The sequence below is a fragment of the Ranitomeya variabilis genome, chromosome 3 (assembly GCF_051348905.1).
Source record: "Ranitomeya variabilis isolate aRanVar5 chromosome 3, aRanVar5.hap1, whole genome shotgun sequence".
Taxonomy (NCBI): domain Eukaryota; kingdom Metazoa; phylum Chordata; class Amphibia; order Anura; family Dendrobatidae; genus Ranitomeya; species Ranitomeya variabilis.
The window spans coordinates 66,002,962-66,030,571 of record NC_135234.1 but is presented as its reverse complement, the minus strand read 5'-3'; positions in this window follow the sequence as shown (position 1 = coordinate 66,030,571).

The window sequence follows — 27,610 nt, the reverse complement described above, 5'->3', positions numbered from 1 at the left end:
TAGTTTCCATCACCCGAGAGCTAGTCCGTTTGTTATTTTTGATTTCCCTGCCATTGGGAAAATCATAACAGTTTGGCTGGCCCACATGTGTTAAAACTATGCACTAAAGCAGGAAAGGATATGAAAAGGTTTTTTTTTCCTTCTGTGTTTGGAAAGTGCACCTTAGTGCTTATTTGTACTCCTTGCTTAAACTGCAGTCTTCAGCCTTTTTTTTTTTCCCTCTCCTCTTAATCTTTGAATGGCTTTGGTTACACCTGTTTGAATCATGGATCCACAGAGTTTGGTTGCAGGTCTGAATAACCTGGCTTCAAAGGTCCAGAACTTACAAGATTTTGTTATACGTGCTCCAATGTCTGAACCTAAGATCCCTATGCCTGAATTTTTTACCGGAGACAGATCCCGTTTTTTGAATTTCAGAGAGAATTGTAAATTGTTTTTGTCTCTGAAATCTCACTCTGCTGGTGATCATGCGCAACAGGTTAAAATTGTTATTTCTCTATTGCGGGGTGACCCACAAAGTTGGGCATTTGCATTGTCGCCAGGGGATCCTGCGTTATTAAATGTAGATGCGTTTTTTCTGGCTTTGGGGTTGCTTTATGAAGAACCTAATTTAGAGATTTTGGCTGAGAAAGCCTTGATAGCTCTTTCCCAAGGGCAAGATGAAGCTGAGATATACTGCCAGAAGTTTCGTAAATGGTCGGTACTTACTAAATGGAATGAGTGCGCTCTAGCAGCTAATTTCAGAGAAGGTCTCTCTGATGCCGTGAAGGATGTCATGGTGGGGTTCCCTGTGCCTACAGATCTGAATGATGCCATGAAATTGGCTATCCAGATTGATCGGCGTTTACGGGAGCGCAAATCTGTGCACCATATGGCGGTATCCTCTGAGCAAAAATCTGTGCACCATATGGAGGTATCTTTTGAGCAAAAACCTGTGCACCATATGGCGGTATCTTCTGAGCAAAAACCTGTGCACCATATGGCGGTATCTTCTGAGCAAAAACCTGTGCATCATTTGGCGGTGACCTCTGAAAAGGCACCAGAGCATATGCAATGCGATAGTGTATTGTCTAGAGGCGAACGACAGAATTACAGGCGCAAAAATGGGTTGTGCTTCTATTGTGGAGATCCAGCTCATGTTATATCAGCATGCTCTAAACGCATAAAGAAGGTTGATAAAAAGGTTGATAAATCTTTTTCTATGGGTACCTTGCAGTCTAAATTTCTTTTGTCCGTGACATTGATTTGTACTTTATCATCTGTTACTGTGGATGCTTATGTGGATTCTGGCGCCGCTCTGAGTCTCATGGATTGGTCCTTTGCCAAGCGTTGTGGGTTTGATTTAGAGCCTCTGGAGGTTTCTATTCCCTTAAAGGGTATTGATTCTACACCTTTGGCTAGCAATAAACCACAATATTGGACACAAGTGACTATGCATCTTTCCCCAGACCATCAGGAGATTATTCGTTTCCTTGTGTTATATAATCTACATGACGTATTAGTACTTGGATTACCATGGTTACAAATTCATAATCCAGTCTTGGACTGGAGATCAATGTCTGTGCTGAGTTGGGGATGTCGGGGGATTCATGGGGATGCACCTTTGGTTCCCATTTCTTCATCTACTCCCTCTGAGATCCCAGCATTTCTGTCAGATTTTTATGATGTCTTTCAGGAGCCTAAAACTGATTCTCTCCCCCCTCACAGAGAGTGTGACTGCGCTATTGAGTTGATTCCCGGTAGTAAATTTCCTAAGGGTCGCTTGTTTAATTTGTCTGTACCTGAACATACTGCTATGCGGGAGTATATCAGAGAATCTTTGGAAAAGGGTCATATTCGCCCCTCTTTGTCTCCATTGGGGGCAGGGTTTTTCTTTGTGGGTAAAAAGGATGGTTCATTGAGACCTTGTATCGACTATCGACTTCTGAATAAGATTACTGTTAAATACCAGTACCCGTTACCTTTACTGACTGATCTTTTTGCTCGCATAAAGGGGGCGAAGTGGTTCACTAAGATCGATCTACGTGGTGCGTATAATTTGGTGCGGATTAAGCAGGGGGATGAGTGGAAGACCGCATTTAATACGCCTGAAGGCCATTTTGAGTATTTGGTAATGCCTTTCGGTCTCGCGAATGCCCCTTCCGTTTTTCAGTCCTTTATGCACGATATTTTCCGTGAATATCTGGATAAATTTATGATTGTGTATTTGGATGATATTTTGATTTTTTCGGAGGACTGGGAATCTCATGTTCAACAGGTCAGGAGAGTTTTTCAGGTTTTACGAGCTAATTCTCTATTTGTGAAGGGCTCAAAGTGTATTTTTGGGGTTCAGAGAATTTCCTTTCTGGGATATATTTTTTCCCCTTCATCTATGGAGATGGACCCTGTTAAGGTTCAGGCTATTTGTGATTGGATACAACCTACTTCTCTAAAGAGTCTTCAGAAATTCTTGGGATTTGCTAATTTCTATCGCCGATTCATAGCGGGTTTTTCTGCCATTGCTAAACCTTTGACTGATTTGACCAAGAAGGGTGCTGATGTTGCTAATTGGTCCTCTGCGGCTGTGGAGGCCTTTCGGGAGCTTAAGCGCCGCTTTTCTTCTGCTCCTGTGTTGCGCCAGCCTGATGTTTCGCTCCCGTTCCAGGTTGAAGTAGATGCTTCCGAGATCGGAGCAGGTGCAGTTTTGTCGCAGAAAGGTCCTGACTGCTCAGTGATGAGACCATGTGCGTTTTTCTCTCGAAAGTTTTCGCCCGCTGAGCGAAATTATGATGTTGGAAATCGGGAGCTCTTGGCCATGAAGTGGGCATTTGAGGAGTGGCGTCATTGGCTTGAGGGTGCTAGACACCAGGTGGTGGTCTTGACTGACCACAAAAATCTAATTTATCTTGAGTCAGCCAGGCGTCTGAATCCTAGACAGGCGCGCTGGTCGTTGTTTTTCTCTCGATTTAACTTTGTGGTCTCATATCTGCCTGGGTCTAAGAATGTGAGGGCGGATGCCCTCTCTAGGAGTTTTGAGCCTGACTCGCCTGGTGATTCCGAACCTACTGGCATCCTGAAGGATGGGGTGATATTGTCAGCTGTCTCCCCAGACCTGCGGCGCTCTTTGCAGGAGTTTCAGGTGGATAGGCCTGATCGCTGTCCGCCTGGTAGACTGTTTGTCCCTGATGACTGGACCAGTAGAGTTATTTCGGAGGTTCACTCTTCCGCGTTGGCAGGTCATCCTGGAATTTTTGGCACCAGGGATCTGGTGTCTAGGTCCTTCTGGTGGCCTTCCTTGTCTCGAGATGTACGTATTTTTGTGCAGTCTTGTGATGTTTGTGCTCGGGCTAAGCCCTGCTGTTCCCGGGCCAGCGGGTTGTTGTTGCCCTTGCCTATTCCTAAGAGGCCTTGGACGCACATCTCTATGGACTTTATTTCTGACCTTCCTGTTTCTCGTAGGATGTCCGTCATCTGGGTGGTGTGTGACCGTTTTTCCAAGATGGTTCACTTGGTACCTTTGCCCAAATTGCCCTCCTCCTCTGAGCTGGTCCCTCTATTTTTTCAGAATGTTGTGCGTTTGCATGGTATTCCTGAGAATATAGTTTCTGACAGGGGTACTCAGTTTGTGTCTAGATTTTGGCGGGCGTTCTGTGCCAGGATGGGCATCGACTTGTCGTTTTCGTCTGCATTCCATCCTCAGACTAATGGCCAGACTGAGCGTACTAATCAGACCTTGGAGACTTACTTGAGGTGTTTTGTGTCCGCTGATCAGGACGATTGGCTTGATTTTTTGCCATTGGCAGAGTTTGCCCTTAACAATCGGGCCAGTTCTGCCACTTTGGTTTCTCCATTTTTTTGTAATTCAGGGTTTCACCCTCGCTTTTCGTCCGGTCAATTGGAGTCTTCGGATTGTCCTGGAGTAGATGCTGTGGTTGATAGAATGCATCAGATTTGGGGACAGGTTGTGGACAATCTGAAGTTGTCCCAGGAGAAGACTCAACAGTTCACTAATCGTCATCGGCGTGTCGGTCCTCGTCTTTGTGTTGGGGACCTGGTTTGGTTGTCTTCTCGATTTGTTCCTATGAAGGTCTCGTCTCCTAAGTTTAAGCCTCGGTTTATCGGCCCTTATAGGATTCTGGAGGTTCTCAATCCTGTGTCCTTTCGTTTGGACCTCCCAGCATCTTTTACTATTCATAATGTTTTTCATCGGTCATTATTGCGGAGGTATGAGGTGCCGGTTGTTCCGTCTGCTGATCCTCCTGCTCCTGTGCTGGTTGAGGGTGAGTTGGAGTATGTGGTAGAAAAGATCTTGGACTCCCGTGTTTCCAGACGGAAACTTCAGTATCTGGTTAAGTGGAAAGGCTATGGTCAGGAGGATAATTCTTGGGTGACAGCATCTGATGTTCATGCTCCTGATTTGGTTCGTGCATTCCATAGTGCTCATCCAGATCGCCCTGGTGGTTCTGGTGAGGGTTCGGTGCCCCCTCCTTAAGGGGGGGGTACTGTTGTGAATTCTGTTTGTGGGCTCCCCCGGTGGTGTTTTATGGTATTGCCACTTATTTGCCTTCTTCTATCCTTGATCACCTGTTGACACCCATTAGGGGAGTTTCCTATTTAAGGCTGCTTGGCTGCTGGTCCGATGCCGGCCAACAATGTATCAGTAGCATTCTGTTGCATTCTCCTGCCTCAAGTTCCAGTTCAGCTAAGTTGAATTTTGTTCCTAGTTAATGTTATTTTTTGTCCAGCTATCTGCAATGTGACTCTCTGCAGCTGGAAGCTCTCGTGGACTGAAATTGCCACTCCAGTGGCATGAGTTGTCACTGGAGTTTTAAAGTAATTTCAGGATGGTGTTTTTGAGTAGTGTTTTGAAGTTGACCGTGAAGTAACTCTTTCCTGTACTTCTGCTATCTAGTAAGCGGACCTCACTGTGCTAAATCTGCTGTTCATCCTACGTATGTCTTTTCCTCTTGACTCACCGTCAATATTTGTGGGGGCCTGCTATCTCCTTTTGGGGTTCATCTCTGGAGGTAAGGCAGGCCTGTATATTCCTCTGATAGGGGTAGTTAGATCTCCGGCTGGCGCGTGGTGTCTAGGGCATCGTAGGAAACACTCCCCGGCTACTTCCAGTGTCGTGTCAGGTTCAGGTCACGGTCACTTTAGTTTCCATCACCCGAGAGCTAGTCCGTTTGTTATTTTTGATTTCCCTGCCATTGGGAAAATCATAACAGTTCTTGTGTTGGAAGCCTGAGAGGAGGCTTCCTGGAAAGCACCTGCTGGCGTGGGAGGTCCTAGTAGGAGGACCGGATCCCGGAGCAGTGCACAGTGGAACTGGGGAAGCTGGAGTCCTTCGGTGAGGTCTGGACTGACTACTGTATGCCGGGCAGGCAAGTTGGGGATCCCTGTTAGGCAGCTTACCCAGAAGAGTGTTAATGGAGTCTGGGGAAGCTGGAGTCCTTCTGTGAGGTCTGGACTGACTAGTGCGTGCCGGCCAGGCAAGTTGGTGATCCCTGTAAGGCAGCTTACCCAGAGGTGCGGACTGGCAAGGAGTCAGCAGGTGGAGCCGGAGCTCCCGTCAGGTATCGTACAGGCCGGTAGTGCTTGTGAAGTTCTATGAACTGTGTGGTCTCCCTTGGGAACTGGTTAAGGGAGGACCAGCGTGTTAGTGGCCGTAAGGCAAAGCCGTACACTGAAGTGTTAGAAGCTGCAAGTAAATATCACCAGTTGGTGCCTGTTGTGTTTCATGTTATGAACTGTGCGTACCCCGGTTTATGAGGCTTAATAAACCGCATGGACTGCTTTGTTTTATAAACCCGTGCCCGTGTGCTTGAATATCGCGGCCAAGTGAGTGTCCCCCAACACTCTCAGTAAGAGAAACCTTACAACGTATACCAACTTATAGTACACAGAACCCCCCCCCTGGAAGAAGCTAACACGAAACGCGCATCGGGGCTCCGTGCTGCACCCACTGGTCATGTATTATTTATCTCTATAAGCTTTCTCTTTGCACTATCTGCTCATTAGCACATTGCATCATTGTTTATTCTCCAACTAGGGTATTGAATCCATATTGAGCATATTGCACTTTAGCAATAACTTGGTAACAATAACGAGTCGATACCTATTAATTTGTCACTGCAGCAATGTGTGTTCCCTAACTATGGCATTTAACCCAAACTGATGACTTTGGTATAATTTTGCTTGGGACAACAATAAGCCATTGAGCAACCGTAATGCTTATACATTGCACTATTAACCCTCCAACTTTGGTATTAAACTAAGATGGAGCATGTGGTACTTTAACATGTTGGAGACAATAATTAACACCTATTTAACTGTATATAGCAATATTATCTTTCCCCCAAACTTGGTATTGAACCCATAGTGAGCACTTTGGCACTTATTAAGTACTTAAGATATTAATGAGCTAATGAAGCCGTTCAGTGCTATCATGTGAGCATTATTATTTTGCAGGAAGTATTTTTGATATATCCAGGGTCCTCTAGGGGACCGACTTTATTAATTTATACTTGACATATTGTTTCATGAGCCTCTTTTTTCCCTTGGAATACCCTGTTTATTTATAATAGTTTTTTGTGATTCACACAATATTAAGATTTACCACTCACTGTATGTAAATATTCTCTATATAGAGTATAATAATCTATACAGTATTCATTTCATGAGATATTTTAATATCCTGTGCTTGCAGTTTTTCGTATTTGTATCCCCATCTTTTAATATACAGGGTGGTCCAAAAGTAGGTGGACAGTATGTGTAATAAGGTTATGAAGGGGAGATTTATCAAACATGTTTTTTGGGGTTTAAAGTTCTCAACACACATTAGATAAGTTTCTTGGGGGGTCTAGTTTACAAAATGGGGTCACTTGTGGGGGATTTCTAATGCTTAGGTACATCAGGGGCTTTGCAAACTCAACATGACGCCCGCAGACCATTCCATCAAAGTCTGCTTTACAAAACATCACTACTTCCCTTCCAAGCTCCGACGTGTGCCCAAACAGTTGTTTACCCCCACATATGGGGTATTGGAGTACTCAGGACAAACTGGACAAAAACTTTCTCCTTTTACCCTTGGGAAAATAAAAAAATTGTTGCTAAAAGATAATTTTTGTGACTAAAAAGTTAAATGTTCATTTTTTTTTCCATGTTGCTTCTGCTGCTGTGAAACACCTGAAGGGTTAATAAACTTCTTGAATGTGGTTTTGAGCACCTTGAGGGGTGAGGTTTTTAGAATGGTGTCACTTTTGGGTATTTTCAGCCATATAGATGTTAGGGCTGGCGGAACGCACCGAGTAAATAGAGAGATGTTATTTGGTGCGTTCGCAGCCCGGGGTCCACCGTGCAGGAAAAGAACCTGCTGCTGGCAAACAGCGGCACTATATGGCGGTAGAAGCAATCTCTGTTGCTTCACAGAGTCGCTACAAAGAAAGGACTGTGTCCTGTTAGACTCCACAGGAATACACAGTAACTGCTGAGCAGATAGCAGCTTGTGGTCACGCAGTCAAGGACGCAAACATACAATCTCCTCACCGGAGGTGCCGGTATTCTAAGTGGCTTATTTCAGCCGGGTCCCTGAAACCACACAAGCGTGACCACATTGGCGCAAAACTCATAACATGCATTGATACTAGCACATGGCCATGCGGCCATGCGAACCTTATATAGCTGCAGCAAGTACAAGACCTTCCTAGAAGGACCAATGAGAGGCTGCCACAGAGCCTGAGCACCTTCAGGACCTTCCTGGAGAACCAATGGGCTTTGCTGCAGTATCCAAGCATGTGACCCTCGATCTCCAATGAGAGATCTTACCCTGGGCATGCTCAGAAGGAAAAAAGCAGGACTTAGTCCCAAAAGCGTCTGCTCGCCGCTGCCCAGCACTGGCTTCAATGGCAGAAGCTGGAAAAGCAGCAGTAACCCTTTGCACAGAGTCAGACTGAGCGAGACACTGGGACCGACATCTCCGCTGAGCAGGCTCCACTGCAGCAGGAGAAGAATGGGAGACCGCAGCGGAGATGGCCCGAGATTCCCCCTGTGCAGAGGCGGGAACTCGACCCCCAACATTAGAACCCTCAAATTGACTTCAAATGTGAGGTGGTCCCTAAAAAAATGGTTTTGTAAATTTTGTTGTAAAAATGAGAAATCGCTGGTCAACTTTTAACCCTTCTAACTTCCTAACAAAAAAAAAATTGTTTCCAAAATTGTGCTGATGTAAACTAGACATGTGGGAAATGTTATTTATTTACTATTTTGTGTCATATAACTCTCTGGTTGAACAGAATAACAATTCAAAATAAATAATAATAATAATAATAAATCAAAATTAATGTTAATATTTTCTGCCCATCTACTTTTGGACCACCCTGTATATCGTACCATATATATTCAATAAAGTTTGCCAGTGTCATATGCTAAAAAATAGCCCCACGATATAATGTTCTCACCTCCAAACTTCACTGTTGGTATGGTGTTTTTGCGTTCTTTATTATGGCATCCAAAAAGTTTCAATTTTTGAGGGAAGTCCAGTTGTAGTTAATGACACTATTGTACCAAATTTTTACCACTTCTTGTTGACCATCTTCACAGTGTTCCATGGTATATCTAATGTTTTGGATTTTTGTTTACTCTTCTCCTGACTGTAACTTTCAGTGAAGAAATTCCTTTGCTGTGGTGTAAGTTATTAATGGATCATGGCTTTTTTTTTTATAAAATGTAACTAAGAAAATGTTAGGAAAATCCTACTAGGACAGCTACACTGTATACAGGGTAATTAGAATCACTGTAAATGATAGTAGCTGTGTATTGACTCCTATTTAAAATTAACTTAAATCCGGTTGGCTAATTCTCAACCACAGCTACAACCACATCACTTAATCGGTAATTTTGTCATTCTAAAAGTAGTAAATCAGATGTGCGATGGAGGTGCAACCTTCCGTTGCTTAAGTCATCAGTGCCAATAGTGCCCTTTTGAAAAACGACAAGTGGTGATTTGCCATCTCAACAAATTGTACACCTGAACTCCTGACATATTTTCTAATATTCTTTAAAAGAAATGAAATGCAACTACACATACTCAGTCTGCTCGTAAATTTTCCTTTCATTTGCTTTCCAGTTTTTTTTCCATCTAACATGAAATGCCATAATTGCTAGGAAATGAAGTATGGAAATATATCAAATAAAATATAATAATATTATAAGTGTAATAATATCTTTGATAATAGTTTTGCAATTCGGCTCTTTCCTTATAAGACTCTGGATATGACTGAAACCAATCATCAATTTTTCACTTTCATATATTTTAAAACTGATATTTTATTACTTAACTTTTTTCTTTAAAACATTTTTCTATGCGCAGTGTGTGGGCTCACTGGAAAGTCTACTGGCATTTTGAGTAAATTGCTTGTATGCCATTGAGTGATCAATGGCGGTCTTAGGACTTGGACCTCCACTGATCTGAAGGGTAATACAGCACCTACATTATATAGATACACTTGCTAAAGTATTGTTAGATTATAATGGAAGGACCTTCATAAATGCCAAAATGTAACTAAACAAGAAATGGAAAGAATAACTTGAGTCCTGAATATAGGATGGAACCACTAGGAATTTCTGTTGAAGCTTAAACCCCACACCCTGGCACTGACAAGTGTTTATACAATTGTAATCTATAGAAAAAACACAAAAAATTGAGCTTGCTTTGAGTTGGCATACATGCAGCACTTAAACGCATGTTCACATTGGCCATAAAACATACAAAACCTATGTAGGATGCTAGCAGGTGCGCAGGATGCAGGGACACACAGGAGGCAGAGCAAGGGTTAACAGGTATTTTATGTAAAACAATAGTAGTTCAAGCAGGGGGGAACTATTATAAAGGTAACAACAGTTTAACTTATCAGTTTCTGGGACTTGGTGGAAGGTGGCTGGAAGATCCCTCGGTGGCGCCGCAGGCGGCTCGAGATGTCTCTGATCAAATCCTGGAGAAAGGTGATGCACTGCCTCCTAGCAGTGGTGAATACTCCGGGTCCTTTGGCACGTGGTCTCCTTGTCCGGGCATGTGATGTTGTAGAGGTGTTGGTCTGCGGCACAGCAGACAAAGCAAACAGTTCAGCAGACAAGGCCGCAGAAGAAGTACACAGTCCAGTGGTCACAGCCACAGGAGCAGGCAGGTTCTCAGAGGGCACCGCAGGGATATGACTGAGCGGTGCCTCTGCGGTGGTCAGCGGAACAATGCTATGCAGTCCATACTTGTCACTGTACGACACAAAGGTCTCTCTGGGCTGTGTTTCATCAGTCAAGATGGTTTTGCTAACCGGGTTTGATGGCACGGATAGCTGGCACGGGTAAGTCGAGTGGGAGTCAACCATCTCTGTGCTCAAAAGCTGGTTCCCCGCCAAAAGCGCCGTCTTCCCGTGCACACCGCTATTTAAGTCGGATCCGCCCTCCTGAGCTGGAAATTACATATAAAGGCTTCCCTAGACTGGTGTCCACTGGTTCAGTATTACTAAGAACTCTGTGTTATTTAAATGCACTTTTGCTTTTTACTTATTTAGTTACAGCAGGGTTTTTGCTCATTTTGTTTCTTGTAGGTTTTGCATATTTGTAGTCTATAGTCATCCTACGTGGTCACCTCCATTTTTCCACTGCCTTGTCCACTGAGATAAATATTCCAGTCTTCCTGCATCCAGGAGGTCTTCTTCCGTGCCTTAGGAAGCAGTGGTAAGTCTGAACTAGAGCTCCACAGCAGACGGAAGGCAGGGAATGAATGACTGACCACTGCGCTCCCTATGTCACTGTGGCACCCACGTAGAAGGACTGGAATGCTATTCTCAGCGGAAGAGGCATTGGAAGTAAAATGGAGGGCACCAGAATAAAATATGTACTCACTTTTCTGCGCCAGGGTGAAGGGTCACTTAATTTTTTATGCTTGCTGAAAGACCAACTGTCTAGTATATCCTTAAAAAAAGTTACTGTAAATGTGCTTTATTTCTAAATTAAATGGATGTTTCAATTAAAACTCATCATGAACAAAAGAATCTTGTATTTTCCCTCTCTACACTGCACCAGGGGTGTAACTACAACAGGTGCAGGGGTTGCAATCACACCCGGGCCCTGGAGCCTAGGGGGCCCTAAAAGTCCCTTTGGCCTATAGAAAAGACTATTGCTATTAAAGATTTAAACTACTTGGGGGCCCCATTGGAGCTTTTGCATCGGGGCCCATGAGTTTCAAGCTCTGCCACTGTACGGCACTCTATGTAGTTTATCGCATAATACTTTAGGTTAAATAGTAAGCATAGGACTGAATAAAGCTTGTTACTCTGCCCAATGAATCAATCCTCATGCTGTTAAGTTTTCTAATTAATACAAACACTAAATCCCATCTTTTAAGGACACTTAGAACCGAGGAGGATTCTCTACTGAAGCTGACTTTATAAGAATGAGTTGTAGTCATTCCCAGCAAACACAAGGAGCTGGCAAATGTTACAAGCTGCTTTTTATAAGCATGTTTCAGTGGGTATTATGCACCGTGTTTGGACAGTTATAACTCGTAGCTATTATTTATTGATGTTGCTATAAATTATTCGTCCCGAAATGAGGCACAGTCACGTAAACTCTGAATTTTAGAATATGAAAGCCCAGAAGGCTCCTGCTGAATGGCTGATAGCAAATCCACAATGAAAGGAGCTTGCAGTTAAAGGTTCCTTATCACACGATTATATGTTATATAGTCTAGCAATTATAAAAGCTACGGTATATCATCTGTTTTCTGGAAGTCAATATGAAATGACAGTATCTGAAAAACAGCAACTTACTAGGACAATTTTATGAATAGACAGACAGATAGACATGAGATAGATAGATGGATAATAGCTAGATAATACAATTATACCATAACTTATCTACTGCATAACATACATCAACTATATGGCCTTAACTCTCTATGTAGACCTTATCTCTCTAGCTCTGTGATACTAAGCCAGGGTTTAACAGGAATCCTGAAGTACCTAGAGCCCTTACCATGGATTCTGCAGAATATACGAGGAATCAAATTAATGGTTCCCAGGTTGGAGAAGATGTATCAGGGGCTCTCCTGAAACACACAGCTCTTGATGTGCTATTCAAGACTCTAGTCCTGTGTACTCCACCTCCTACTTCCGTTCCATTCCTGCATTCTTCACTTCATCCTTTCGGCTGTTCTCAAGACTCCTGTGTGTGTGCCACGTTCTCACTCTCCATGTACCATCCTGCCAGCTGCACTGAGGCCCGGGATTCATGTATCCACCTGGACCTGGGGCTTAGCGGGTCCACTTCACAAGGTGAACCTTGCATAACTAAGCAAAGTGCCAAACATTGAACAACATCTAACCTCACTTTGCTCTCACAGCGAGTAACAACTTACTCTGTCTTCTGGTTTAAATCTTTGCCTGTATACCAAAAGAATATATTTTAGCCATATCAAACATCAGACATGGATGTAAGCCATATTCAATGAGATCAAAATACAATACAATTAAAGCATTTAGTAAAGATGGCAGGTTGTCACTTATCTCAAGTTGAGTACCCCATCCCAATGTGTTTCCTCCCTCCCAGTTATGCCAAGGGGTTCATTAGGGCATCAGGGAATGGTAACGCACTTATGGAGTTTATTTGGGTGGTTGTGGTGGCTTTGTTGAGAGAAGTCCATTTAGGGTCAGGTAGGGATAGCCTACATGGAGTGGGGGCACCAAAACAAATCCCCTAGGGTGCCAACTTCCGCTTTTAGGAAGAGATACTGAGGCAAAGTGTCTGTCTCCCTTAGAATATTTCCTCTTTATAGAAATACTAGATGGTGGCCCGATTCTAACGCATCGGGTATTCTAGAATATGTATGTAGTTTATTTACAAAGTTTTCAGAATAATGCAATTTATACACAGGATTCAAATTCCGAGCAAATTTCGCGGGCGGACTGCACCTGTCACTAATTGGTCACACCCGGCCGCGAACAATCAGTGAAGCCAGGGCCGGCTCCAGGTTTTTGAGGGCCCCGGGTGAAAGAGTCTCAGTGGGCCCCCCACTTTAACACATACCATGATTCATGATGCAAAGATACAGCAGAGAAAAATAGCACAGCCCACGTAGCGTATAGCACAGCCCACGTAACATATAACACAGCCCACGTAGTATATAACACAGCCCATGTAGTATATAACACAGCCATGTAGTATATAGCACAGCCACTTAGTATATTGCCCAGCCACGTAGTATATAGCACAGCCCGCGTAGTAAATAGCACAGCCACGTAGTATATTGCCCAGCCACGTAGTATATTGCCCAGTCATATAGTATATTGCCCAGCCACATAGTATATTGTCCAGCCACATAGTATATTGCCCAGCCACATAGTATATAGCACAGCCACGTAGTATATTGCCCAGCCACGTAGTATATTGCCCAGCCACGTAGTATATAGAACAGACACATAGTATATTGCACAGACACGTAGTATATTGCCCAACCACGTAATATATTGCACAGCCACGTAGTATATTGCACAGCCACGTAATATATTGCACAGCCACGTAGTATATAGCACAGCCACATAGTATATAGCACAGAGACATAGTATATAACACTGCCCATGCAGTATATAACACAGGCCACATAGTATAGAGCACAGCGATGTAGTATATTGCCCAGCCACATAATATATACCACAGCCACGAAGTATATAGCACAGCCCACATAGCATATAGCACAGAGATGTAGTATATAACACAGCCCACGCAGTATCTAACACAGCCCACGTAGTATATAGCAATGTGGGCACCATATCTCTGTCGGCCCCCCGGATCCAGCCCAGGCGTTTACCGATGTTCCTTGCGACGCTTGGTCCCAAGAGTGCATTGCGGTCTTGCGAAATGATGACATAGCAGTCTTGCGAGACCGCTATGTCATCATCTCGTGAGACCGCAATGCATGGACCAGTCACCGGAGCATCGTGAGGAGCGGGATAGGCCTGGGCTGGATTCGGGGAGCTGACGGAGGGTGAGTATATAATGTTTTTTATCTTTTATATTTTTTTAACATTAGATCTTTTTACTACTTTTTTGCATAGGCAGCATCAATTGTAAAAAGTTGGTCACACAGGGTTAATAGCAGCGTTAATGGAATGCGTTACACCATGGCATAACGCGGTCCATTAACGCTGCTATTTACCCTGTGTGAGCGCTGACTGGAGGGGAGTATGGAATGGGCATTGACTGCAGGGGAGTAGGGAGCGTCCATTTCGCTGCCGGACTGTGCCCGTCACTGATTGGTCGTGGCCGTTTTGCCACGACCAATCAGCGACTAGGGATTTCCGTGACAGACAGACGGAAGTGACCGTTTGACTATTATATAGTAGATAAGTAGATAATTGATGTGTTAATATCTGACCTGGATTACCCATCTTGCCATATTAGGATATTAGAATATTGTATATTGTTTTCTAATTATCACAATTAAAAGTTACATTTTATGGGTTTTTGTTCTGTTTTAGTATACCCCCAATTTATTTTTCTGGTTATTAAACCTTGGCTTGGCTTATCTGGACCTTTTGTAGGCCACAGGAAGAGCAGCAGTGAGCCATCTGTTCCGCCATAGCTTTCATCTTTATCTTTGCCTTAAGGCCGAAACAAGATTTGGAAACTGTTATTGAACTTTTGAAAAAGTATATTATTTGTTCCTCATGAAATTGTATTCCTGGTAACATTGGGTAATGTGTCTTTAGATTTGAACTACCACTACTTGTATTTTGGATGAAGAAGAGGCACATATATGGCTGTGGTCTGCCGTAAGGGGTCTGCTTTATCCATACAATTTTGCTCACTGCATGTCGCATTACTGAATATTCCTGAAGGCAGTTTTCAAATGTTGGCCACAGTACAAGATGGGAAAGCTTGGTCTCACACACGGACACATCTATATAGAGATATTGGACATATTACCAAGTTGGACTTGCCAGGAATGACGTACCTTCCACTGAAATGCACAGCAGCTGTCATGCAATGAAACACTACTGGCCAAAATACACTGGAAGACGGCGTGTACATCTGCACAGTGTGCTGCCGGCACGGCCACTTGCATGTGCGAATGTGCGGGGACTGACTCATAGTGCTAATAAAGACAAACATAAACAATAAAACAATTCCCTTCGCTTTCAGCACCTCCATGGCCATGAGCCAACCCGTCCTCTCCAAAAAAAAAAAGACCAATATCCCAGCGTAAAATAAATCACATCTATAAACTTCCCTAATTTTCTCCCTTCTGTCGTGACAGCAGCTGGTAGGTATTCCTTGTGTCTTATTTAGTTTGGGTGGCTCGCTATTCTTTCCATCCAGACTATTACATATCGACTCTTCCTGTGAATTCTTGTATACTGAGCCATATGGATATATAAAATTGGATTTCGTCTGATAGAATATGGTTTGAATATGCGGTACAAATGCAGCACTAATTTGTTTCTAATATTCCCGAAACCTGCTTCCTCACTGTAAACACGCTCCAGATGTCTTTTCTTCTTCCAAAAATGTATTTTTAGTAGGGTAAGAATAACACAATGTACCACAACCATGGGAAGTATGGAAAAGTACATTTTGCTGAGGTGAGCCAAAATTGAAGAAGATATTTTTCTGTGTGAATGTTACAAATGTGACTTAGTTGCACAGAACAAAATTGGATTAATTATAATAATAATTATAATAATAATAATCCGATTAGATAAAAGCATAACATTTTCTATCATCTTGTTTACTTACATTTTTAACATTAAAGAAAATAAATAAAAAAATATTAAATGTTACATACACTGTAAAAAACAAATCAAAAAATAGTTTTTACTTTTTATTATGCAAATTGCCTCTCCAGAGAGGAAGAGAACAGGAACTCTAATACCACTTTCTGGATGTGGCAATCCTAAAATTAAATATCGAGGCCTTTAACAAGCCTTTGCCACATCACTTGAGATAAGAAGCCAAACCAGAAAAACCATTCGCAGACACGTGTTTCAGGGTGTTCGCTCCTCATCAGTACAAAGCAGGCTAGGTGAGAAATTAATTAAAATATTGATAAACATAGATGAAAGAAAAGAGGCAGTCTTTTCTTTCCTCTCTCCTTTTTCCTGAGAATTGATATTTTATAAGTGTTTTTGTTCCTTATCTGGAGGTTTGCACCCAAATCTTAGAGGGCTTAGATGGAGAGAAAAGAAAAACTCTAGAGAGGGGCAAAAGCGCACACAGCAGGGCTTAAAAAGAATACGTCTGAGACGGTGGTTGCATTCAAAAACCTGACTTCATTTGTTTGTAGACCTTGAGAAAGGTGCTGGTCTGGCGCCGAAACGCATTGGTACTAATATAAACCACACTCCAAGGCTTCTCATTTCCCGCAATGTAGTCCAGTCCTAACGTGGTTCTGTTAAATAGAGCGTTACATACAGTATTATAAGTTGATAGGTAACATAGGTCTACAAACATTTTTTTTTTTTTTCAGGTGACAAGGTTTTTCGAATGAATTTAGGGTATTTTGAGGGGTCTGAATTAAAAAATCACATTACTTTTGCTGAATTGGTTCTAGTTTTTGAGATAATTCATCCATGAAAATAATGAATTCCCCCCATGCAATAGTTTTTGGTCTTATGACTCTGTCTTAGGTAATGACATATCCCATATAATTATTTTGTATTTCCATTTGTAAGCTCACAATGCTACAGTATAAAAACAACTTTTTGAAGCCACAATTCTACTGCGATTAATTAATTAACTTTTAAATATCTCAGAAACTAGAGCCAATCTGGCAAAACCAAAGTCAACTTCTTAATCAGCACCATAAACTTATATATAAAACCGTTCAGACATCGCTGGCACCAATATCACTGTATACCAGGGTATACGGTATATATGCCTATGAACACCCAGCAATGGGATGCTAAATAAGCTCAAAGTAAGGGAGGTGACGCCCTTGTGTCCACTGAGTGCGAAACCTAAAGCAAAACCGAACTGGGGTATAAGTTGGTATATATGCAATGTGTAGGAGCATGTTCACACTGGTCATTAAACAGACAAAACCTAAGATAGAAATAAAATGGACATATACCCTGCTGTAAGTCAAAAATGGTCAAAAATGACCTCAATGTGAATAAGGGCCGAGCAGGACTGGGGCCTTTCTTTGAGCTGGGCATTACGTCTATATATCTTGCAATATGCTGAAAAAGAGAAAGGACAGCACCTCCAAATATTGTACATTGATCTAATGCCACTAGGCAAAAATATATATAACTGAACATGAGGCTCTTAGTTTAACATCCTGATCAGACTGTATGAAGCCCACTGCCACGTCACGGTGAACCTCGTAGTGGGTCCCACCACCCTAATGGAGCTGAGCCGTGCGTTGACCACCGCCGCAGTGATTATGCATCCCCAGGGCGGACGGTCTGGTGCCTCACAGCTCCCGTGCTGCCCCACCAGCAAAAAACCACAACAACAATGGCTGCCACACAGCACCCGTGCTGCCCCACCAGCACAAATCCACAACAACAATTGCTGCCACACAGCACCCACATCAAATGAAAGGAGCTCTGAAACTCACCTTCCTCAAGCTCTCCAATGAGAGCAAAAATGGGCTAGACCCCTTTCTTTGCAGTCTCCTGCTAATTTAAAATGACCTGTGCCAAATGGGAGGAGCGCTGGTCCAAAGAAAAAAAAAGGACAGATTGTGCAATATGCCGGGAAAGAGAATGAACAGCACCTCCAAAAATGTATATATCTTCCCATTGCTGGGTGTCCATAGATGGGCCCTGGTCTTTCTTGGCCCTTTATCATATTGACATCGGCTGACACACAGTAAGTTTTTAATACTAGAGGTTAAAACCATTCCGACTGGGTGCACTTTGCCATTGGGGGGACGGCTTTTACGCTATTTTTTGATCAGAAACAGTGTTTACTCAATATTATTCTATGCTATTGATATGCACTATTGCTTTATACTGTACTTACGGACCGTATATGTTAATTTTGTTTCTCTCAGGTTTAAAATTGAATTTTGTCTACTGCATCAACAGTAACTGCTTATGATTATTTTCATCTCTGTTGTTCCCCCTGTGTCTTTCCTTCCTTCCTCCATTCCCTAGCCATCTACATTCCATTTTTACTCTTTTGATCCTCATTATTACTACCTGCACCTCGCCCGTGAGTAGAGATAGGCCTCTTAGCTGCTGAGCCGGACAGGTGGTAGCACCCATAATACTGGACCTACATAATGACTAGCAGGGAAATGTACTGCATTCTTCACCTTGTCAGACACAAAATATCCACAAGGTGGCAGAATGTGGTCAATAATTTAATATTGAACTGTTCTTCTTCCAATTCTACAGTGGCATATAAAAGTTTGGACACCCTTGGTCAAAGTTACCGCTATTGTGAATAGTTAAGCAAATTGAAGATGAAATGATCTCTAAAAGGGCTAAAGGTATGTGGCACATATACAAAATGGATCGATACCTGCCCTTACTTTCCAAATTTTACATTACGTTAAAAAAAAATGAATAAATGGCTGAATGAAATTTTAGAGGCAGTAAAAAAAAATGTTTTTAAGGCAGGGCCTGGGAAAAAAATGAGCCCAGTGTGCCTTCTGCAAGCAATGCTGATATCTGGCTGTGGACGAATTTGTATTGATTTCAGGGATGAAGTCATGCAACTGCAATGTCCAACGTCTACGTTTTAATGAGAAAATTGTGTTTAGTTAATGTTATTGAATTAAATTCTTTTTCAGGTTCCTTTTTCTGGCTGAGAATTATTATTACTAGAATATTTTAAGACATACGATGAGGATAAAGACCACCCATATTCTGAATGTGCATTATTTCCCATGATATAAATGCAGGGAATTATTTACATAAATGCCATATAAGATCAGTATATTGATCTAACGCTGCAACGTGACTTTCAACTTTAATTTAAGGTAAAAATCTAAAAATCACGTAAGACAATGAGACATTTAAATCCATAGGCATTAACATGGAGTTGGTCTCTTTGTAGATATAACAGCTACAAGATTTTTGGAGGTGTCTGTGAATTTTTTTTGCCCACTCAAAAGCATTTGTGAGTCAGAAACTGATTTTGTCAGAAACTGATGTTGGAGGAAAGGACTCCCAATTTCTTCTAACTCATCCCAAAGGAGTTCTGTGCGGTTTAGATCAGAGGTCTTGGTGGGCTGGTCATGTTCTTCCACTAAACGTCCCCAACCGTGTATTTATGGACTTTGATTTATTGTCATGTTGTTATAATTTTCATTTTTGATTGAATTATGTTAAAAACATTCATAGTAATTAGTTGCAACATTAAAGAAAACTGTCACTGTGACAGTGGGTACAGAGCTTGCATTATGCCAGCCCCTACGTTACGTTGGCATAGAATGTACTCAGATAATGATGTAGGTAAATATGCAGAGATGTCACCAAAAGCTCTTGGCCCCTAAAGCAAAGTCTGTAACAAGACTCCCATCTACCAGAAAATATACATTGCGGAAAATAAGTCTTTGATACACTGCCGATTTTGCAAGTTTTTCCACCTACAAAGAATGAAGAGGTCTGTAATGTTTATCGTAGGTACACTTCAACTGTGAGAGACATAATGTTTAGAAAAAAAATGACATATTACATAATTAATTTGCATGTTATTGCATGAAATAAGTATTTGATACAATAGAAAAACAGGACTTAAAATTTGGTACAGAAACCTTTGTTTTGCAATTACAGAGGTCAGAAGTTTCCTGTAGTTCTTGACCAAGTTTGCACACAATGCAGCAGGGATTTTGGCCCACTCCTCCATACAAATATTCTCCAGCTCTTTCAGGTTTCAGGGCTTTCATTGAGAAACATTGAGTTTCAGCTCCCTCCAAAGATTTTTAACGGATTCAGGTGTGGAGACCACCCCAGAACCTTGAAATGCTTCTTACGGAGCCACTCCTTAGTTCCCCTGGCTGTATGTTTCTGGTCATTGTCATGCTAGAAACCCAGCCACAACCCATGTTAGGTTAGGATATGGGTTGAACTAGATGGACTTAAAGTCTCCCTTCAACCTTAATAACTATGTTACTATGTTACCCATCTTACTGAGAGAAGAAGATTGTTGGCCAAAATCTCATGATAAATGACCCCAGCTATCATCCCTTCAATACAATTCAGTTGTCCGGTCCCCTCTGCAGAAAAGCACCCCAAAGTATGACGTTTTCCCCAGCATGCTTCACAGTTGGGATGGTGTTCTTGGAGTTGTACTCATCCTTTTTGTTCTCCAATAATGCGAGAGGATTCTATACCAAAAGGTTCTATTTTGATCTCAACATGACCTTCTCCCATGCCTCTGGATCATCTAGATGATCATTGGTGAATTTTAAACGGTCCTGGACATGTGGTGGCCTGAGCAGAGGTACCTTGTGTGCCCTGCAGGATTTTAATCCATGACGGCACAGTGTGTTAAAATGGTAATGTTTGAGACTGTGGTCCCAGCTCTCTTCAGGTCATTGCACAGTTCCTCCAGTGTAGTTCTTGGCTAATTACTAACCTTTCTCAGAATCATCCTTACCCCATGAGGCAAAATCTTGCATGGAGCCCCAGACAAAGGAATATTGACAGTCATCTTGTGTTTTTTTCATTTTCTAATAATTGTGCCAACAGTTGTTGCCTTCTCGCCAAGCAGCTTGCCTGTTGTCCTGTAGCCCATCCCAACCTTGTGCAGGTCTACAATTTTTTCTCTAGTGTCCTTAGACACTAGGCACTTTGGTCTTAGCCTTGGTGGAGAGGCTGTAGTGTGATTGAGTATGTGGACAGGTGTCTTTTATACAGGTAACAAGTTCAAACAGGGGCTCTACAGTATACAGGTAATAAGCACAGAGTAGGAGGGCTCATTAAAGAAAAAATAAAGGTCTGTGGGAGCCAGAATTATTGCTGGTTGGTAGGTGATCAAATACTTATCTCATGCAATAAGATGCAATTTAATTATTTGAAAATCATACAAGGTGATTTTCTGGTTTTTATTTTTAGATTCTGTCTCTCACAGGTGAAGTGTGCCTAAGATAAAAATTACAGACCTCTCCATTCTTTGTAGCTGGGAAAAATCGGCAGTGTATCAAATACTTATTTTCCCCAGTGTATAGGCACAGTTGCACTGTTATATCTGCACCCAGTATAGCTATTGTCTGACCCTGCAAATGCTAATGAATGTTTTGTAACACTGGCAGACACCCTGGCCTAGCGTTGTTTTTGTGTTTCCAGACATTACAGAAAAATGGGGGGGGTCTTGGCTGGGTCCACTGCAGACCGCATGCTTCTGCTTGGCATGGCAGGCCAGAACCCAACGAAGTAGAGATGTTAGAGGCCAGAGTATAAAAATAAACTTTTCTTTACTGAACGAACTGTTCAAATGCATTTACAACAAACAGCTGGCATGACACCTAGAAAATACATCTTCTGCACAGTGCAGATGCAGAAACTTCACGGTGATACATGACGGTACATTACTTCTGTTACATTTTACACTAAGCAAACAGATCAAAATGGGTGCCTCCATCTTCCCTTGTAAGGGCCTCATGCACCAAAGTGTGTCGCAACTACCCCTCATGACTATTCTCAATTTCTAACTGATGTGGGCCACATGCTGTTGTGCCACTGAATCTTTGTATCTGTTCAATTCCCAGCCTGGCCAGTCTTCTCTATGACCCTCTGGTCTGACTACACTTCCGCTTCTTCTCTAGTATAGATATTACTTGCTGTAAGCCTCCCCTTGTCTGAGATAAAGGATCCTTTTGCCACTAGATACTTGCTTACTCCAGATCTTGCTTACCCAAGTATGGTCTCCCTTCTTCACACACAACACCCTTAATCCATGCTGGTCTGCTGGACATAGGTCGTTCCCTTTCAAGTACTTTCCACTAAGGCCTCTTTCACACATCCGTTTTTTAGAATCAGTCACAATCTGTCAAAGTTTTGAAAAGACGGATCTTGTACCGATTGTAAAAAATGGATGCACTGGATCCGTTTTTTTGACGGATTCATTGAAGTAGTTACAGCTGGAATTTTAAGAAACAGAATTCTGGAGAGAGAGAGAGAGAAATCCGTCGCTGGATTCCATTTTTTGATGGTCACCAATGGATCCTGCGTCCATTGGCTTCCATTATAGCCAATCGCTGGGTGATTTTACGACATACACAAAAAACGTTTCAATGTGCGTTGTCTCCGCTGGACGGACACAGAATTTACGACGGATCCATTGTATGACGGATGAAACGGAAGGCCTTCCGTCACAATCCATTGCTAATACAAGTCTATGAGGAAAAAAACGGATCCAACAGCAACATTTGCTGGATTCGGTTTTTTTTTTCACAAAATGACGGATTTGGCCGAAAACAAAAAGACTGAAGTGTGAAAGAGGCCTTACTGCCTCATACACAGAAAACTGAATTTCCTATGGCCAGTTAACTCCTCTCAACATGGGCTAGCTCTAATAGTTAACCCTATCCATTGGTTAATTAAGTGCTGCAGGCCCCAAAATAGATAAAACAGCAACAAAACATGGCAATACATTATATCACTATGAGATCTTCAAGAGGGGAACTGACAGATTCTCCACTCCTTTACAGTTCGATAATGTAAACATTAACTATTCTCAATCATTTGAATTCAATACCAGTTTATGAAAAAATTCAGATGAGCCAGAAGGCCGCCATTCTACTGGATCTTTTATAAAGTTAGGAAGGTGTAAAAAAATTTAAAAATCTACAATAAAATTGTCCTTGGCCAGCCCCTCACATGTCCTGCTGTCAGATCCTCCTCTTGCTACTGAGAGACCTCAGAGCATAATAAATGTGTTTTCGATTGTGACAAATTTTAGTCGCACGTAATTGAATTTACCACAAAGTCGAGCGCAACTGCTTTTTTTTCAAGAAATACATTCATCTTTCGTTATAGTGATATGTTAAAAACCTCATTACCTACCTGCATTTTCCTTGACATAATGTTTTTCTATAATTTAGGTTTATAATTTCTTAAGAAATCAGCAGGAAACTTGCTTTGAAGCAGGTAATTTTTTTAGACAATCTTCTCCTCCCTGTTTGCTGCCCTGTGCTGCTGCAAAGTTTGCTGATGGCCTGCTGCTTTCTGATATCACAGTGCTTGCTCTTCTTATCAAATAACTTCTGTATCAGCTTCTCTAATGTGGTTATCACTGAAGTGCAGAATGTTTCAAATGAATTGCTGGGAAGATAAGGGCAGGACATAGTTTTTCCCATTAGTGTAGCCCTCAATCAGCTGATGCAATAAGGATAGAAAATCTGAAGTCTATGTCAGCCCATGCAGTCAATGGTTTTATTGTTGGTGTCTCAATAAAAGCTTCACAAAACAGGTAATAAATGGGCAGTGTGGAATATGGTTGCTATGTACTGCATTAGGATAGGAAATAATTCTCTAGGGTGGCCTGACACAAGCGGGGAATATTGCATCTTATTTGGCAAAAACCAACAGATGTTCTTCTGTGTGATTACATAACAGCTTAGAGAAACACTCCTACTTTTTATTCCATAACTGCACCCAAACTGATTGTCTGTCACACTCAGCATGTCTCTTAGGCTAAGTTCACATTAGCGTCTGTGTGTGCAGCGTATCATATGCATACGCAAACGCATGCCAAAACGCATGCAAATGCATGGTTATGCAGCATTTTTTATCCGCATCAGTTTACGCATGATGCCATGGAGAGCTTCTATCGTAATCTGGATTTGGAATTGAAATTGGCTTTTGCCTTTGCTGTGGCTTGCGAAGAAGAAAGAAGAAGAGCAAGACGGAGAAGATGTGGTCGTCGCTACTGGCAACACCCCATCGTTGAAGTCAGAGAGAGCCGTGGAGCCTACCACTCGTTGTACACCGAGCTGCGTGCAAACCCAGAGAAGTTTTTCCACTACACGAGGATGTCTGAACAGAGCTTCAATGAATTGCTGCAATGTGTGCGAGGATTCATCACCAGGCAGCACACACATCTACGTAGAGCAATTCCTGCTGAGGAACATCTGTTGGTGACCCTGAGATACGTAATTTTGAAAAATAAACAGGTCATTTGTATTATTGTTAGAAAAGCCATGTACTGATTTTTTTTCCCATTTTCTGTTCAACAGATTCCTGACTACCGGAGAGACCTTAAGATCTCTACATTTCCAATTCCGGATTGGAGTGTCCACCCTTTCTGGGATTGTTGGAGAAACCTGCCATGCTTTATGTGACGTTCTGCGTGCAGAATTCCTCCCCAACCCACAACTGAAGTCTGGCTGAAAAATGCAGTAAAATTCAATGAAATTTGTAATTTTTCTAACTGTGTGGGGGCTGTGGACGGCAAACATATTAGGATTCTGAAACCTGCTGGAAGTGGATCTGAGTATTTCTATTTCAAAATACTTTTCGATTGTTCTTATGGTGATTGCAGATGCTGAGTGTCGATTTTTCGCCATTGACGTTGGCTCATTTGGACAAGGAAATGACTCACAGACATTCAAAAACTCTGATATGGGGCAATGTATGTATGGTAATAATTTTAATTTTCCACCACCACAACCTCTTCCGAACACTGAAAGACCACCAATGTTGTTTGTTGTGGTTGGGGATGAGGCATTTCAAATGTGTGCCAACCTCATAAAAACCTACTCGAGTTGGGACTTGAATCACACCAAAAGGGTTTTCAACTAACAACTGACAAGGATATGAAGAACTGTGGCGTGTGCCTTTGGTTTGCTGACATCAAAATGACATGTTTTCAGAACACCAATCAATCTAAAAACTGAGACAATTGATGATGTGGTCAAAGCATCTGTTGTTATGCACAATTACATCCTGGCAGAAGAGCGATTACAATTAGAACTTGACGAACCTGTTGATACCACTTAGCAGGATTACTGTGTTAACCTTCTGAGGACTACAGTGGAAGTTGCCCACATGAGGGACAAGTTTGCTGCTTACTTTGTTTCGGATATTGGACATCTTGCATGGCAAGATGATATGATTTAATACACTTTAAGTAAATGTTATATGTTTTCTGACTTACTACTAATGAAAGACCTTCAGTTAAACACCCGTTACAACTTGACTCAACAATACAATACACACATGTGTGTGTTTTCGTATAAAGAGACAAAGAAAACAGGGATTGTGCAAACAAAATAAACATTTTATTTAACAACAAACAATGGGTTTTATGTTCGGGGTCTATATGACAGTGATATATTGGGGACCTTCGGGGTGTGAGCTGCGATGATTGAGTTACATTTGATGATGAAGAGGTTACAGGGCAAGGGGCAATTAATTGAAGGATTGGCTCCTGGATGGGACTGGACAAATTGGGAGTAGATGACACATTAGGAGTTCAACTGTGGGAAGGGATAGACAAATTGGAAGGGGGACAACCAAGGGAAGATAGTGACATATTAGACAACAGCGACACATTGGGAGGTGGAGGTAGAGGTGGAAGTAGTACTTTTTGCCAAGATTTCTTGCTCCTGGTCTTACGGTGTGCCACAAAGTCAATAGTTGGAGTCCTTCTGAGTTTCTTTGTTTTTGCCTCTGTAGCAGCTCATGGTGCTGGACTGTGCATCATGGTGGATGCTGCTTGCTGCAGGGGTACTGCACTCTAGAGCGAGGTGAATGATGCTTGCTGCAGAGGTGCTGCACTCTGGAGCATGTGGGATGCTGCACTCTGGAGCGTGGTGGATGCTGCTTCCTGCAGGGATGCTGCAGTCTGTAGCATGGTGGATGCAGCACTCTGGAGCGTGGTGGATGCTGCACTCTGGAGCATGGTGGATGCTGCTTGCTGCAGGGCTGCTGCACTCTGGAGTGTGGTGTAGCTGTGAACTGGGGGAACAGGCCAGTGATGCTGTGCTTGTTGATGCTGGTAAAATCCAGCCTGCGGGACTGCTGCTGCTGTAATGGCTTGCTGTAAGAAGCCTGGCAGGCCTGCGTGACATTCAGCTGGAGTTCAGGTGTACGGTTTTCTGACATGCCCCACTCCATTGCTGAAAAAAATGTCTCGCCGGTCTCTGAAGGTCGGCTTCCAGGTGGTCAAGGCATCTGTGGACATCCTGGAAAAGTGTGTTCCAGTCTATCTCCAATCACCTTCATCCCATCCAGGAAGACTGAGCTTAAATAAATAAACTCGGGCATGACTGACCTCTCCCAGGCCCTCTGCTGCTGATGAGAAGTCCCAACAAAAGCAGTGACAGAGGGCTGGGAGAGGGGGAAACATGATGGACCGGCTGCCTGTTCCCCAGCCTGTGAAGCCTGCCTAGTTGCTACATCGCTGGTGGATGATTGGGACTGTTCGTTGGATGCTCTATAAGGGGCTGCTCCAAAAGAGGAAGATCCAGGTTCTATAGTGCTGCTCCAGGTTCTGTGTGTAAAATAAAAGAAAAACATTACTAATTTTTTTTTAAAGTTTATATAATAGTCAGACAACAGAAAAGATACTCACGTTAACTGAGCAAGCGCAGGCCTCAGAAAAGACAGCACACAATTGTATTTGTACTTCAAAAGCTTTGGAGCAGCACCACTTTTAACCCGCATCTCCTGTTTAATATCCTTATTGAAGCGATCCTTCATCGAACGTCAATTAACTTTTACTCTCTTCACTGTGAAGGGGGAAGAAAAAAAAATTGTAAAAAAAGACAACAACATTTACAGCAAAACAGAGACCACATTGCAATACTTATGAAAATCCTTTCTGACTTTTGGCCTTGCATGGTCCCAATCATCCAACAACGATCTGGCCACTTCTTCCCAGAGTTGTTGAATCAATACTGAGTCGGAATGATTACGATCATGGGGGTCCCACAATGCCAGTGGAATGAGGAGGTCATTGTCAATAACATGTTGACCATCCTCACGTTGTCGAACATATAGATCAAATAAAATAAGAAAAAAAAATTAAGTACTACAGTTTTAAATAGACAAAACTGAAAAAAAAATACAATTACAAGTCTGATAATGAAAAGAATACTTACACCCTGACTTTCCTCCTCACGAATTTGAACCCAACGACCCTGGGAAGATTCATTTCCACTTGACTGCTCCTGCTCTTCTGCACTGGAAGGTTTCTGTAAAGAAAATGCATGATTTACCACATGTGTAGTACTGCAAGTCAATAAATACCAATCAGTATATCCAATGTGATTACATAATCAGTGTTATGTCCACCCTGGTAAGCAGTCAGGTCTTCACTGGAGGACATGTTTGAAGAGCAGGCAGCAGTCAAGTGAAACACTACAGAAAAGAACAGAAAAATTGAACTTGTTTAAAAGAGACAAACACAATGTAGTTTAAGCAAAAAAATAAAAATTTGAAGGCCAAAACTTACATTACAGGCTACAGCCAACATTACGGCAGCATAGCAGGCAGCACAGCACCGAAACAGCAGCTCAACACGGGGACAGCAGCACCGCAGCAGGAAAGCAGCACAACACGGGGACAGCAGCTCCGCACAGTCTACAAGAAAAAAAAAGGAAAAAATAAGACAGAAAGTGACGAATGGTGTGAAACTCGGCAGAGTGTGAGACTGGGCAGAGCAACATAGTACA